This window comes from Vanessa tameamea, chromosome 30 (genome assembly GCF_037043105.1).
Source record: "Vanessa tameamea isolate UH-Manoa-2023 chromosome 30, ilVanTame1 primary haplotype, whole genome shotgun sequence".
Lineage (NCBI taxonomy): Eukaryota > Metazoa > Arthropoda > Insecta > Lepidoptera > Nymphalidae > Vanessa > Vanessa tameamea.
Genome location: NC_087338.1, coordinates 2,931,542 through 2,948,900, shown reverse-complemented (window position 1 = coordinate 2,948,900; position 17,359 = coordinate 2,931,542). Strand labels below are relative to the sequence as shown.

Here is a 17,359-nt window from a genome sequence, read left to right as displayed (position 1 = left end):
AAGTTTAAGAAACTTCAGTTCAATTTAAATGCATTTCAAAAGATATAAAATTCCAAACAGCTTAAATCAATAATGAAATAATCGAGTTCAAAATCAGCTATAATACTTCAATAATTTGTCAATTGACATTTTCCTGACAACGTCATAACAGAGTTGCCAACCCTTCATACTCCTTTTTAAAATTTGAACTTACTTTAAGAAAATAAATTCTGTATCTCCTAGGATATATTATTTCGCTCGATAAATCTAAACTCACCTGTTTTAAATACTGGAAGATTGTCATATGTTATTTCAGTCCTATTGGCGCCGGAGACTGCAGATTACATTCTAAAATTTCGAAGTCATTCTTATTCGTTATACGTACGGGACATGAGGTGTAGCGAAAATTTGACTTCGCGTCTTCGGACTGTATAATTATCACTATAGAGTTCTTGATTAACTTTGTTCCTATTTACACTAAATACTGATTTACTATAGACTTCCGCATATAGACCCTACTCTAAATATACAAGATAATTTTAGGATTTAGAAGTAGATAATTTTGCGAAAACGACTATAGAATAAATATATATAGAAATATATCAAGCATGTGTGAACGGCTAATTTTATGTGACCAGAATCGCATGAGCATCAGGCGACGTAACGAGCGAAATTAACAAATATATTAAATATAATATTAGCTCTGCTTGCACTGTATGAATTAACTTTTTTATGATATCGGTTGGCGGACGAGCAAATAGGCCACCTGATGGTAAGTGGTCACCATCGCCCACAGATAATGGCGCTGTAAGAAATATTGGCCATTTCTTACATCGCCAATGCTCCACCAACCTTGGGAACTAAGAGGTTATGTCATTTGTGCCGTTGTGATGTTGGCTTATGTTGACGGTAGATTATCTGTAGAGTGGATGATACATACTCAGACGGGCTTGCGCCAAGCCCTACCAATTGTGGATTTGCATGTTTTTCGAACGTAATGCTAATTGTACAGCTTTCCATAAAGTAGTATTAAGGCGTTCTACTTGACCATTACCTCGAGGATTGTAGGGTGTAGTTCGACTCGTTGCAATGCCACAATTATAAAGAGATTCTTTCAAATCAGAAGACATGAATGCTGTACCACGATCAGAATGTATGAAAGATGGCATACCGAATGTAAGAAATATTTAGTTTAGATATTTAATAACAGTTTTTGAAGAGATATCGGCACATGGAAATGCAAATGGGAAACGCGAAAATTCATCAATTATTGTTAGTATATATTTGTTCTTCGTATTGCTTGGAATTGGTCCTTTGAAGTCTAGACTTAATCTTTCAAATGGAGCTGTTGCTTTAATTAAGTTAAGTCTAGGAATAGGATTCCGTACGTAATTAGGCTTTATTTCTGAACAAACATGACAAGATTTTATCATGTTTCTTATTTCTTCTATAGTGTATGGTAGATTCTTTGTTTTAATCCAATGAGCCATTCTTGTAACTTCAGGATGACATAAAGCTTCATGTAATGAAATCAATTTTATGTGTTGGACTTGAGCTGAGGAACAGATACGTGATAATGCATCTGCAATGTCATTTTGCTTACCTGGCCTGTAAATTATATCGTACTTAAATGGTGCCAGTTCTAAACGCCATCTCTGTATTTTTTCGTTTTTAATTTTATTTGTCAATTTGTTATTAAACATAAATGATACGGATCTTTGATCGGTTATTAGTCGAAAAGGTTTACCAATAAGATAATGTTTCCATTTTTTTTAAAAGCTTCTACTATGGCATAAGCTTCTTTCTCAATGGCCGAATGATTTTGTTCTGTTAGATTTAATGTTTTAGAAAAGAATGCGACAGGTCGACCATCTTGAGATAAAACAGCAGCAATAGAATGGTCAGAGGCATCGGTCTCGACAGTAAGTGGAAGACTATAATCAATTGCATACACAGCTGATTTAATTATGTCTGATTTTAATGATTGAAATCTTTGTACTAATTCTTCAGAAAATGGAAATATTTTATTATGAGATATAGCATGAATTCTTTCAGAGAAATTAGGTATCCATCGACTGTAATGTGCAAACATTCCAACGATCCGACGTTGGGATGGTAAATCGTTTGGTGGTGGTAAAGACGTTAGAGGTCGAAGGCGATCAGCATCGGGTCTTATAACTTGATCTTTAATATTATATCCTAAAATATTTATCGTTGTTTGAGAGAATTTGCTTTTATCCTTGTTAATAGTGAGACAATACTTTCTAGCTGCAGCTAAAAAAAATTCTAAATTTTCATTATATTCGGTTAATGTCTTACCACAAACAGTAATGTCATCTAAGTAGGCAAATGTATCTTTGAGTTTTTCTTCTTTTAACACCCAGCCAATGATTCTTTGAAAGCTGGAAACGCTATTAGTAACTCCAAACGGAATACGTCGAAATTGATACAGATTTCCATCTGCTTCGAAAGCTGTATATTGTTTTTCTTTAGCAAGTATCGGTATTTGGTGATAGGCATTCTGTAAATCTATTGTGCTAAAGAAAAAATATTTCGATACTTGAGAAATCATTTCTTCTATATTAGGAAGCGGATATGCATCTAATTGCGTATATTTATTTATTGTTTGTGAATAGTCTATAACAAGACGTTTTTTATGATTTTCATTTTTTGTTATTAAGACCTGAGCTCGCCAGGGCGAAGAACTCTCTTCAATGATACCCTCAGCTAAAAGCTTTCTAATTTCTTGAATAATAAATTGTTTGTCATCTTGACTAAATCGGCGAGACTTTATTGCTATCGGCTTACAGTCGGCAGATATATTTGCAAATAAGGAATGGCAGGAATTGACGCTTCTACTACATTACAAACTATTATAGGCCCTTTAGGCCCTCCAAAAGAAAATTCTAAAAATGAACGTTTTTCCAGTATATCGTGACCTATAATTAAATCAGCACAAAGGTTTTTTACAATCAATAAATTTAAGTCATCGTAATCGTGATTTCCTATTTTTGCTGATACAATAGTTTTTCCATCAACTGTGATGTGAAATTAGTCGATGCCATAGAAATAGTTTGATTACTAGGCAATTTCTTTAATCCGCAAAGCTTAAAAAAATTATCATTAATAAAGCTCACTGAGTTTCCAGTATCAATTAACGCGTGTGCTCGAATTCCCTTTATGTAGGCAGGCAACGTTGCTTTTTTTAACGAGCTTGGAAAAGCAGCTACTATGCATGCAGATGATTCGAATTGTTTAATTGTTGCCGCATTATTACATATTTTACTGCGACAAACGTTAGCAAAGTGGCCTTTCTTACCACACATTTGGCAAGTTACATCTAGTGCAGGGCAATTTTTGCGAATATGAATACGGTCACCACAAAAAAAGCATTTCCGTTTATAATTAGTTGCTTCTGAAGAACTTTTTCTACTATCATATTCAGATGATTCTGGTCGTACAAACATACTATTATCTCTAGATTTATTTTTTTCAATAGCATTAACGCTGATATTATACTGCTGAGAACTAATTTCTGCTCCCTCTAGAGACAAGGCTTGATTGTAAGCGTCATCGAGTGATAAGTCTAAATTTTCAAGGAGACGTTGTCTTATTTTATTAGATTGTATTCCAGAAATAAATGCATCGCGTATGTTATCGTTTCCATTTGTTTCTGCATCAACATTTTTAAAATCACAGTCTTTTGTTAATTGTTTTAATGCCTGTAAATAATTGTCTATCGAGTCTTCAATTTGTTGTTTTCTTGTTGCTAGAGCATGTCTTGCAAAAATTATATTTTTGGGTTTTATAAATATTTTATCCAATATAGCTATTGCTGTTTCATACGTGGAACATTCACTCAATATAAATCAAGTTTTTTATAAGAAGTCAGTACTTTTTCTGACATGTGAGAAAAATCAGAAGCCGATAGAAAACTCTCGAATGTCCGTTTCCAATGTTCTCAATGTTTCGCTGCAGAACTATTGGAGGGATCAATATCTAAGCGATCAGGTCTCAAGTATTTATCCATCTTGTAAACACATTAAAATATTATGTAGAATAAATTGTAATAAGATAACACCTCGTATAAACGGTTTTATTCTACATAATAAAAATACATAGTTCTTAAGAGTGACATATGACATAAGTTATAAAATGATATAAAAACAAGGAGGTTAAATATTACTACAATGTTAATGTTCAATTTAATCTTGTACCGATTGTTTCACTTAAAAAATATATTATAAAACAATAATATGAATTAGATCCGATGCGTATGCAATGATCATAAATAGAATAAAATAAAGTGGGAAGCAAAAGAGTCTTCGTCGTGAATTAATGGATATAGAACTATTAATTGAATATAAGTTAGCAACACACAACATAACACAAAAATGTTGTAGATAAAAATAAAAAAATATATATTCCATATCACATCGTGTGTATATCTTCCGCTAAATTTGTCTTCCAAATATAATTTCTTCAATAAAAAAATCTGGTGCAGATGTACAGACAATTGGTATATCTTATATAGGTTTACATTTAACTCAACACTGTACCCACTTGAGTAAATGATGTTTAGATTTTATCGTAAAGGTAAAAAATATGTAACAGTTGTTACGTATTTTCATCTAAATTAATTTCACTTCGTAAACAAACTAATCAGGACGTATCGTGGGTCTCGTTATGCTTATTTTAATTATAGTTAATTATAATTAATTATAGTTTTAAGTAAAACTGAGATGGCCTAATATTTGAAACACGAGATTACAATGCCACAGCCGTGCAGTGTGCAGCAGGCACTACTGATTCTTAACGATTCATCAATTCCAACAATATTTATTTTTCATTTATATCACAATTGGTGACAAAGGAAATAATTGTGCGGAATAAACTCCGAAATTCTACTTTTAGCAGGGAGCCTTTGGAGGCCTGTGGGGTTGTACATTAAATAGTGTTACAGAAATAAAGTACGAAAATACTTCTCATAGGAGAGTTATATTAATTATTAGTTATATTATTATATATTTTTTAAAGCGCCTATCGAAATATCTATAATAATTGCATTTATCATAAACATCACTAACTTAAATAATATTATTTTCCATTTGGATAATCGAGGTAGATATTTAAAAGGTGGTTATTAATTTACAAATTACGGTTTGAAAATTAATAATGAGTATTTAAAATAATTTTGTTGTGTATTTCTTGTTGATATTTGTTTCACAGAATGTAATTATTGGTGCAGTGAATGATAATACTTATCACAAGAAAAAAAGGCATCGAGTTCGATATTATTCTGTTATTTGGAGAAAATATCAAAAATCTTGGTCACTTTTATTTCACTTTAAGTATATTATTTTAATTAGGACAACCGACAGTAGATACAAATCACATCCAAAATAAAAAATTAATTACATTTCAAAATTATCTAAGCAAAAGTTCTACTGCCTACAGGTAACACCATGCAACATCATATTACACAATGTATGAATTTAAAATGTAAATTAAACATAAGCAATAACTAAAAATAAGAAGTATAATACATTTTTTAACTATTATATAATAAATAATAATTAATAAAAACAATAAGTCAAACCATAAAATTAGATTTAAGCACAAATAAAGTTATTTATTTTTCGATTGAACTGAGGGCGACTGTCGTGACATATGTCTAAATCTTTTATATTATTATTTTTTATTATCAAGATGATCAACATGTCCTGATATTTTTCTCTATATCTTGTTATAAAATGTATATACGCCTGAGACGTATTTGAATGGCGAATTTTATTTAAATACATTATGTCATTTTAAGCATCTAAACACGAGAATTAATTTTTTTTCTTTAGACGCAAAATTCGTGCAAAATAGTTTTTAAGTTATTGCATTGTGTATTTAAATTATTTTATATATTTAAAATAATAAAATATATATACTTACGGCACGTAATTGTAGGTATCGTGACTGTGGTATGCGAAAGCGATCACGTGGCGCCCGCCTAAGATACGGAGAGGTTACCGATGGTAGGTTACTGAGTCCCACATACCCCCTCCACTTTAGGTGGTTGATACGTGTACAAGCGAGTAAAAAAAAGGTAATTTTAGAAATAAAATATTATGTTAAATACGCTCTCTATCCGGAGAAAAAAGTGTAAACACCATGCTTTGTAGCTATGTATCCAGTATCGTATATATATAGCGCACCGAAGTGAAATAGAATAGAAAAAAAAACACAATAATTTATACTTAAAACAATTTACTAATAAATTTAAAAAAAGTTCTAACTTCGTATTTAGCTTAACATAACTAAATCACCAAATCATACATATTGAAGTAAAAATACTTACTCGGTTAAGCTTACAAGTCCAAAATAAAACACAACAAACATATTGGCTGTTTAATTTGGTTTCGCGCGCTTTTGTTTTTTTTTTATAATAAGATTTCTTAGTTAGTTTTAGCTTGGCTTATTAAAGAATTTAAAGCACATGTCAAAAAAACATTGATAAATAAGGCATAGGTATTACTCAATGCAAGATTATATTAAATATATTTGTTAATTTCTAGGCAGAATATATAAAAAAAATATTGTATTTCACCAATATCCTCTATAATTGAAATTTTGGAAAAGAGTAACTCCTGAGTTTCTTGCCGGTTCTTCTCGGTAGAATATTTTTTATTATTGAGTTACCAGACCGGTGCGGTGGAGCTTTATATTTATTAAATACAGTATCATGACAATTCAAAAATGCTTTTATAATATAAATGAATTGAATAAAGAATATTTTGATTTTGAATTTTAGGAATTTTATTTAAGATTTAAGTATAATTATTTTTGAAAAAAAAAAAACGGTTATTTTATTTTTGACATTATGACATATAGGAAAATCCTTCGGCATAAGAAAAGGAATAATGAAGACGTTACAAAAAATAATAATAAATTCACTTGACTTCAAGGCGACGGTCGTTATTATTAACGACCCGCATTGAAGATTCATATAACACGAGTTATTATGGAGATAAATATTAATTATTTATTATTGTATTTACTTGTAAGAGCCGAGATGGCCCAGTGGTTAGAACGCGTGCATCTTAACCGATGATTTCGGGTTCAAACCCAGGCAGGCACCACTGAATTTATATGTGCTTAATTTGTTTATAATTCATCTCGTGCTCGGCGGTGAAGGAAAACATCGTGAGGAAACCTGCATGTGTCTAATTTCAACGAAATTCTGCCACATGTGTATTCCACCAACCCGCATTGGAGCAGCGTGGTGGAATATGCTTCATACCTTCTCCTCAACGGGAGAGGAGGCCTTAGCCCAGCAGTGGGAAATTTACAGGCTGATTATGTTTTTGTATTTATTTATTATTAAGAGTTATTTTGGAGGGAACATAATATGTCAAGAGCAAGATATGTTTTCACGGTAATGGAATGAAATGAAATGAAAATGGTAAATGGTGAATTATCATTGGGAATATTAGATCTTTTTTGAGATAGGTTAAGTGATATACAGTAGAATTCGTTTATTATGACTTCGCCTATATTGATGAAGCGTTTATTATGACTTACACTATGAAGTTTGGTTTTCACATAAAATTCTTTGTAAAAAAGTCGGATATAATGACTTTTACCTAAAGGTGAAGTCATTGTAATAAATATTATAAAACGTCATCTTCCCAGTCGCATTTGACAATCCGAACGCGATAAATTCAAAAACAAACCGAACGTATTTTCATAATTTTTGTGTTATTAAACTTTTGGCAGAAATTGATCTATGTACATATCTTCCAGGAAAAAGGTTACAAATCATAAAAATACGTAAATAATAAAGATAATGATTCTAGTGTTTTCTTGGTGGTTTTTATATTTCCTCACTGAACCCTATATTTTTATTTTAATATTAACTAGTCTTCAAAATAATAATACGTCCTTAAATTAACTTGTAATAAGAATGAAGATGTTCAAACCCATATGTGGAGTCCCAAAAGTGACATTTAAAGAAACCTTGGAATCAAAAATATAGCCCTACCTGATCCGTTAAAATATGGCTTAATGTGGTAATAAATATAAAGAGGTCACATTACACAGCTGATAATTTGTTCCTGGAAAAAAAATTACATTCATCGTAATTTTGGTGACCCTTAATGTCACCGTGAGTCATATCCGAATAATTATTTAATTAAAAATCGCATCTTGTCTTTCGATAAGAGGAAGTTGCAGGAAGTCGATTTATAGTCCTTTAATAATTAATTTTATTTCTCTTTGTATTTCTATGCCTACTAATTTACATGCGAAAGTGACCCTGTTAACTCTTCACTCTTAATTCGCTGAACCGATTTAGATGAATTTTGGTATATGGCTACTTTATCATTAGCCCCTTGATGGGGTGAAATCGGAGTTGAGGTGCCGAGAGAAGCAGAGGGCTCAACTAGTTTTCTACAAGTGTTTATGCGCAAAATAATCAAGGAGACCCAATGGTAAATGAAATATGAACAAAATAAATTTTACTGTACTAGACTTTAGATAAAAATGTAGTTTTTTTTTAAAGTGTGACTGTTGTTTTTTGTTGGCCCTACTCCCATTTAGAGATGTCAACGGGCGTCAGGGCATGTACTAGGTCTTAGATATCCACGCAGGCCTGCACGGGCCCCGGGGTAACTGGTCGGGGCGATGGCCCCTACAGTGGTAGCAACGTCGTCTGCAACTACAGACGGGTCACTGGGTGGATTATTATCCATGGTGTACTAGGCTGCGGCATTAATTTGACATTGGGATATTTACAAAAATTTAGACATCGCGATTTAGAAACTTCAAAAATATAAATCAACGCCATCTAGTGATATAGTACAATACGAAAATAATAAATTAAAAAAATGTTACGATGTCCATGCTCATTACAATTCACGTTTGGACAAATTGGACGTTGATTGGATTGGATTTTTTGTAATCTTATTCTATTTCTAGCTATATTTGCTAGCTATATCAGCTACTCCAAGGAGTAGCCTCTGTACTTTTGACTTCTGACGACCAACACCTAAAACGCAAGCAAAGCCGCAGGCGACAACAGGTATACTATATTTGAATTGTGATCTTGTTAGCGGAGATGAAAATTGCCTGAGAAAAGAAAATGATAAAAATAAAGTAATTAGTAATTCAAGTTATTCGATATTCATTATTAGTACTAAAGTTTTTTTTTTCAATCTTAATCAGATCAGTTATTTACTTATAACTAATCGAACCCCCGGCTTTACTCGTGCGAAATTTATCATACTTTACCCGTAGCATACAAACCGTCCACCTCATTTTAGACTTTCGAGGGGTAATTAATATTAGGTAATTCGACGTATTCCCGTTAGGAGGTAATAGAGGTGACTGTTTGCGATAATTTTAACCCCCATATGCATGATGCAGAAGTGAACCATATTGGAATTATCACGCTTTTTTAGATTTTTTCAAAATAAGTCAAAAATGTCAATTTATTTAAAAAAAGTATCAATTAAAATACTTTTTTTTTCTTCTGATTTATAAGAACTATTAAACACTGGTTATGTGTCAATATTAAAAGAATATATTATCGGTCGAAATTTAAAAAGGAGAGGCGGAGAATTTCCCGTTTCATAAATTAAAATTATTTGTAAAAAATACATTGGTAAAGAAGGCAAATTATTCGATACAAGATTATATAGATGATAAAAAAGCGCGGAGTTAATGCTTGTTGACTTCCAGGCAGGAGACATAACATACATATATAATTGTATTTAACTAACATGACTGTATTTTTAGATGTTGAAAAAGAGTAACTACTGAGTTTATTGCCGGTTCTTCTCGGTAGAATCTACATTCCGAACCGTAAAGGTGGTAGCTTCACTTAAAATAGTTTGTTAAATGACGATTCAAAAGTGCTTGTAAAAGCCTGCTTGAATAAAGTATATTTTAACATAATTTAATATTTAAATATGTTAACATATAATTCTAATATTTAACATTGCTGCACTAATATGTACACTATTCGGGCAACCGATGCACGTCGTGTATTTAGCACTGTTTAATCCCAACTTAAGTAAGTTTGTTTGTTGATGCAAGTCTGGCCATTAAACTGATCACTATTAAATATTGATTTACAGGAAAGGAGATAGAGATAAGTTATCGAATACCTGTGACAGACGCAGGCGAAAGCGCGACCGAAGTCTAGTGTTCTATATTTGAAATGAATTTCTTCGAATGAGCCAAAAACAAGTCAGAACACTTCGCTCTACAAAATGTTTATTTATTTCATTCATATTGTTACCTCACAATCTGAAGATCCAATTTGACCTAACTGTCCATTCCACCCCACTTCCAACGAAAGTAGAGGGGAAGACCATTAGCATTATGCGACGGCGAATCGAAGAATACCACCCAGATGGAACTCAACTTTCTATTCGGCAACGTGCGAAAATCGCGTTGCACCGTCGAATTCGCGCCAAAAGGACGCTACGGCTAACCTAAAAATCGACAAGAAATCCGACCGTTCTTTGCATAATATACTACTCGAGTGCCCAACGGCAATTTTTATGTAATACGCTGTAATAAACTATTATGCAACTGCCATTTTGGCCTCATATTTTCGTCGGGTCACAATAGTCTCCGATCTGCCATGGCGATGACCGTGTGCGTTTGAAATTGACAGTTTTGTGTTTTCTTTTTTTTTTTCTAAGTGTCAGTGTTTTGTGTCAGTGGTTTTCAGCAAAAAGGATTTAATTAGGTGAGTGTTGAGTATTTTTTTTTATTGCGTCACGTCACTGTTTCTGTTTTTTATATTTCGATATATATATATTTTTCTGGGCTCTACAAACACGTCGTGAAAGTCGCCTAGGAAATGTTATGTGTTGAAGAGCCGAGGTATGCTATGAGATTTGATTACAAAATGCTTATTGCTCAATTTTTACCGGAATTCATCTAATGTTTAGTGATTGCGAAATCTTTTAACACCACTAACCCACTTTTGTTGATTTTACGAATATATAATTATTAACGCGTATATCAAAAGTAAAAGTAACGCAAAACGTAACGGTCAAGTGTGATGCGTTGCTAAAGTCGAGATTTTTTTTTTATTACGGAATAAGAAAATGGATTATTTTTCTACTTTTGAATATTTTTATCCAAAAAAAAACGTAAATATTGATTTTATTGAATTATTTTAAACAGCTTGAAGCATTTTACTACAAAATTGTGGACATTAATTTATTTCAATAGATATGTTGAAAAAGGAAATACAATTAAAAGAAAATAACAACGTACTGATTTTTGAAGTGTTAAAAAAATAAAAAGCTCTTATATAGTTACTGTGAAGTAATTAAAAATTGTCTTAATTGGTTTCACAATTGTTTTAAAGCAATTGAAATGTAGGCTCTTAATTTTATAATATAGTCTGTTGTATTTCAAAGTAGGTCAATGCAGATTCTTATCTGACTGGATGAGGCTGTATGCTTTAATACTTTCTCTCAATGGCAAAAAAAAATTATGATTATTATTTTTTATTATATGTCAAACATTATGCGAAATTATTTATTATTTTAACGTAATAAATTTTTGTTTTTTAGTTTATTTTAATTATAATAAATATTTACCTAATTATAAGTTATTTATTTTTAATTGATAAAATATTATGCTATATGAATATCCGAACAATATATTATTAATGGGGTTTCAAACCGGCGTCGGCGACCCATTTCACTAACCTTGTAAGGTGCGCACGCACACTGAATACTTAGCGTTAGTCAACAACTTAAAGTGTGAACTTAATATTTTGTTACAAAATAATTGTTCTATTACGTTATGTATAATATATGTAATTGGATTATATAAACTTAAAACGCGAGGATGATTTATGCAGACCCTATTGGTTTAAGTTACATATTTTTTTTATGCATAAATTCAAATTTGAGTGAAGGCTTGTTTTTATATATAATTTGTTTAAAGGACTTAGATTCGTTTAAGTGTGTAATTAAAATACATAATTTATTTCATACCACGTGTATAAAAACTGGTCCAATTTCAGGAACAAAATTATTGATCGAATTTAAACTATTACGTTTCTAATAGAAAGAAGAATCTTTTTAATTTACTCATATAATAGCTGACAAAGACATAATAACTTGGTTCCCAAGGTTGGTGGTGCATTGGCGATGTAAGGAATGCTTAAATCTTTATACGGTGCCAATGTCAATGGGTATTGGTGACCACTTACTAGTAGGAGGGGGGGGGGAGTGCGTCTACCTTTTACATAAAAAAGTAGTCTTGTCTTGAATTTATTTTCTTATATAAAGTTTTATCAGTGTTGGTAGGTTATATAGGTTATGTTAGCGTTATCCAAGAGAAAAGAGAAGTAGTCGGTTTTTCCATGTCTTTTGTAAATAAGAAAATTTAATGAATATCGAACATAGTCAGATAGATCCTGAGTTCTTAATTGTATTTGTTTAAAACTGACGGTAACCTCATTGAAATAATGAAAATTATTTTTATTTTGATGTAATAATTAAGATTTAAAATAAAATTAACATTTTAACTTCGACCCAATCGTATATAAATCATGTCACGGTTAGATGGTCGAACATAGTCCAAAGCAGGTGCAAGGAAACCTGCTAAAGGTACACTGGTAAAGATGGAATCAGACAGTGCAATTTTCATTTACTCAAAGTGAAACGTCTAAACAAAAATAATGATATCATTGACAAAATAATTCATTAGTAAACCAATGAATATTCACTCGAGTGAACGTTCTTCAGAGTGAATGTATCGAGTATAACATTTAATATGTGTATAGTATATTGAGCATTGATTAAACCGGTTTAATTTGAGTTAAGCGGATGTTATACGGCTTTATATATGTATGTATAACCATTTACCTGTGGTGGTGTAATAAACGTCCAAAAAAAACCAGCAGAAATAGTCAATTTTCAGTTAAACATGCCAAATACGAATCATGATATCTTACGTTTTAAAAATAACATTTTAAAAGTATTTTTAACGGTTACTTAATTAAGATATGAGTAGATAGATATGTACAAATTGTAAATATAACTTAAAATGTACTTAGTGTACAGTAATTAGCTTATAAATGAAATTATACAAAGTACATATACCGTTGAAAGTGAAATTTAATCTTTAACATAAGTAAATTAGAATTAGATATACGTCGTTTGTCAAAGTAAGAGTTTTATTTACTAAGTTATATATTATTTGACTAAATACAAGAGTAGTCTAAACAACGCAAGGCGATTAACTCAAGTGGAACCTCTGCAAAGTAGTTAGCTTATATCATAGGATCTATATCCTTCCAATACAGTAAGACTGAATTCAGCAGCTGTTGTACAAAATTTTTATTTCAACGAATAATAATATGTACAATAAAAATAAATGTATTTTGTAAGACGTAGAATAGTTTATATATGTTTTAGGCTGGACTAGGGGGGTGTTATTATTTTTTGTACCTCTGACATGAAAAATTTCATGATAAACGGTCGAGTAATTAATATTATATAATATATGTACATGAATAAATATTATATTCCAATATTAAATTATAAGATTGTTTTAAAATAATTAAAATGGAAATAAAGAATCGTTTCAAACGTTACTAAGATACGATACATAAATTAAAAAATATTATTTCGCCATATAATTCGCAAAACAAATTCGAACGTAACATTTCAACTAGGCCAAGTTCATAGTGTGCGCGGGCGCAGATTTCACTTGTTTCGCAAGCGGAGCAAGCCATCGAATCGGATTCCAAAAGTATTATATATTTATCTTTAGTTGGATATATGAATATTAACCTAATAACACAAACAAGACCGTATTAATATTCTTATACGACAGTCAATATTTTATCAATTTCCGGTATAATTTCAAATCAAATTAATTATTTATTATGTACTTTATTCAAGATGGCTTTTACAAGCGCTTTTAAATCGTCATTTAACAAGAGTGAATTAAGACTGTGACAACTTCCATAAATTCTCTAATAGATACCAAATTAAGGAGGAAAATGTACTGAATTTTCTTTGCCTGTTCATATATTTCACCTAATCCAATCGAAAACAGAATAATGATAAACAAACCTTCGATTTACGTATTCCATGCGTCCTGTTTGCTCAGCTATATTGTACACTACTGACAGTTCATGATTAATAAAAAAGCGTACTCTTTCCTGAGGCCGGCAACGCACCTGCAAGCCCCGCGGTGTTGCAGATGTCCATGGGCGGTGGTAGTCACTTTCCATCAGGCGAGCCGGCTGCTCGTTTGCCAACACTAACATAAAAAAAAAAAAAAAAATCCTTATATATAATACAACACTATTTCATTTAACTACTTATATCCAATTTAATTTTACTTCCATAGTTCTGATTATAGTTTCGGCGGCAAAACGCCATTTTTTCGAAAATCCATCCTGAATATCGTAGATTATCAAATAGGCTTTTATAAGGACTTTTGAATCGTCGTTCAACAAACTATATGACTATAAGTGAAGCTACCGTCGGCTCGGAATGCAGATTCTACCGAGAAGAACCGACAAGAAACTCATTAGTTACTCTTTTTCGACATTTAAATATACAAAGTCATGTTAGTTAAATACAATTATACATATATGTATGTATCCTGTCTGGAAGTCAACAAGTATTCAAGTTCTCGACCAATAATATCGCATTAATTTGCTGCCTAATGTTGTTTATTTGGCTTTAGTCCTCTTATGGTTGGAAGAGACTATAGAGGTGAAACTAGTACCAGTTCTGTTTGTAGATTCTACCGAAGAGAACCGGCAAGGAAGTCGATTTTTGTTAGACTTTTTAAACAGTGACTTCTCTCTTTCTTACATCATTGATTTGATATTCGAAAGAAGAAGACAGCAATGTTTAACTAATCACTAATTCATTAACATTTGTAGATAACGTCGTATAATTTGCTAGGTGCGACTTATATTGTTTCAAACCTGAGAAAGTTCTTCGGTTAGAAATTTCTATATTTCAATAGGCACATGTTCGCAGATCACGAAGAGAGGTCAATAAAATATAATTTATATATGTTGTTATGTATCAAGAGTGAGTTCAGTGGGCAGACCGCCAATAAGCAAGATTATATTAGCCAAATTTCAGATACTTAATGAATCCTTTCAGCACAGAACAGTGACCCTGATAGAAATGTTAATTACATTCCAAAACTTGCAACAATTGCAGCGATCTCTTCCAGAAAGCTCTTTTGCAGAGTATATAGACTAATTATAAAATATTATATTAAGATAACTGGAAGTCTAGGAGACCCTTTTGTTTGATTTACAGGCTTTTACTAAGGATAAACTTCGAAACAGTGCTAAAAATTTATTTTAGTTAATACAAGCTAAGTCAAGTTACTAATTAAATTAGTTGTTATATAGTAGATAATACAGTAACACAATTCCACGTGGGGGAAATAAGTAGCGAGTTTTTACAGCAAAATAAAAAAAGGCATCTTAAAACTACTAATGGCTTTCTCATTGGGTCATGGCTTCAAATCCGCAAAGAACAAGCTCCAAAATGTCTCTTTAAGTAAGCCTATTAATGGCATATTTAAGATTTAATAACGTTTTTTTATACTTTTTAAGAGCCGAGATGGCCCAGTGGTTAGAACGCGTTCATCTTAACCGATGAGTTCGGGTTCAAACCCAGGCAGGCACCACTGAATTTTCATGTGCTTAATTTGTGTTTATAATTCATCTCGTGCTCGGAGATGAAGGAAAACATCGTGAGTAAACCTGCATGTGTCTAATTTCAACGAAATTCTGCCACATGTGTATTCCACCAACCCGCATTGGAGCAGCGTGGTGGAATATGCTCCATACCTTCTCCTCAAAGAGAGAGGAGGAAAGCAGTGGGAAATTTACAGGCTGCTAATGTAATTTAATGAAAAAATGTCGTATTAAATGAAAAAACCACCTTTTCACTCTACTTCCAGTTTGAAAATCTGTCAAAAGTAATCCTGCAAATAGAAAGCTAAGATGTTAGTCCTCTGATCGTCCACTATGGCCTTTATCAAGAATATTATGGTGCAAAAATAACTGGTCACGCGCAAATTTTCTCATATATTACGATGAGACGGCTAATCAACACCGAAGAAGACCAACCGTCTACCTCCTCATCAGGATCGCATTCGAGGAACTGGAGGCCCTGGGGCAACAGAGGATAATTATTATTTCACAAATTAATTCGAACATTACTAACAGTATTTAAAACGGGATGTTTACCATGTTTTTTATTTTTATTTGGTGGAGCTCGATATTTCGACATTATCTACGAATGTCTTGTTCACGAGAACGTGAACCAAATAAAAATAAAAAACATGGTAAATATCCCGTTTTAAATACTGTTAGTGATAAAAATAACCATGTTTATTTAAAATCTTAATTTGAACATTTTCATTTCTGTATGTCGGGTTTGTCATATTACATTTACTCTTTGTATCGGTGACTTTTAAAACGTAATTAGTAATATTATTAAAATTTAACTGAATCTAGATATCTAAACATATCATAAAAATTCATTCACTGTGAAAACCGTCAAACTTTGGAATGCACTACCCACCGATATACAGCAGTCTAAACCCTTGTCCATCTTTAAGCATCGTTTGATCCCTTATGTAGTCCTGTGTTGTGCAATAATGTATTTTTAACAAAATAAATAAAAATCTCCGTTATGTGTGTCTCACTTGCGCGATTGTCCCTAAATCCAGCCCTAGTGCTTACGAGACACGGGGCTTTAATCTGACTAGTGAATTTCTCGTCTCGGGCTTTGAACCTAAGATTTCGAGATCTAGATATTAAGCACTGTACCAACGAGGCAAGACGAAATAAGAAAATAATGATAAAATATCGAATCTCTATTAATTATTTCTATTTATGAGATGTGGAACATAGCTGTTTATGTTAATTTTTACGAACGTGACCTCGTGAAATAGTTATTATGTCACGTTGACGATATAATACGTAACAAAAAGCTTTAGCTATGAATTAAACATGTATTTCATTGTAACCGACACTTTTTATAAGATAAATCAAGTTCGAGTCTCAATCCGACTGGTTTCGTATAATATATTAAACAGTTATCGTTATAGCAATGTTGTTATGTCTAGTCTAGGTTAGTATTAATATCTAGAATCTGTTTCATAGTCTAGGTTATACTGCTGTAATCCACTTCGTATCTCATTTATGAAACGCTGACATCTGACTTCAAAACGTCCTTCGATATGTTCTTTAAATGTTATCATTTGACGCACATTTTGACATTTGACGCTCTTGCCTGAGATGAGTTTCGAGTTTTACAGAATAGCTGTACTGATCATGGGGATCAAAAATTATAGGGTATTT

At 31.9% G+C, this 17,359-nt stretch overlaps 1 protein-coding gene across 1 annotated transcript in view; it reads left to right on the top strand.

Annotated features, from left to right (window-relative positions):
- The first annotated feature begins 10,368 nt into the window (after window positions 1–10,368).
- Window positions 10,369–17,359, top strand: part of LOC113391564 (fatty acyl-CoA reductase wat-like) — a 51,630-nt gene continuing 44,639 nt past the window's right edge. Inside the window, exon 1 of the mRNA XM_026627557.2 lies at window positions 10,369–10,726. The gene's annotated coding sequence lies outside the window, so the exon portion shown is untranslated. The remainder of the gene's footprint in view (window positions 10,727–17,359) is intronic.